Source organism: Penaeus monodon, chromosome 15, assembly GCF_015228065.2.
Source record: "Penaeus monodon isolate SGIC_2016 chromosome 15, NSTDA_Pmon_1, whole genome shotgun sequence".
NCBI classification, from domain to species: domain Eukaryota; kingdom Metazoa; phylum Arthropoda; class Malacostraca; order Decapoda; family Penaeidae; genus Penaeus; species Penaeus monodon.
This window is the reverse complement of record NC_051400.1, coordinates 38,117,985-38,118,373: the sequence shown is the minus strand read 5'-3', so window position 1 is coordinate 38,118,373 and position 389 is coordinate 38,117,985.

Here is a 389-nt window from a genome sequence, read left to right as displayed (position 1 = left end):
TATCATATTAACGAGTAAAGACAGTGAACAAGTGATAAGAAATATGAAATTAAATATCTCTGACATGATTTGAATACATATGTTTATTTGAAAAAATTTGTCGCAGGAAAGTAATGAGATACAGTTCCCTAAACTAGGATCCGAAAACTCAGGTTGTTTTTTAGTACATTTGAAATAATACCTGAAGAAGGGTGCTTTGGCCGGGAATAGAAGGCCCCAGTCAATTATTGCACAGATTAGTACTGGAAATTAACAAAAAGCACAACAGATGATTGAAGACAAAAACTGATAAAGAATAAGAGCCATAATATAATGACACAGTGAAAAAAAGGCATAAAAAAGGGGGAGGAAGATGAGGAGTTTAGAATTTGGAATGTTTTTACACATTT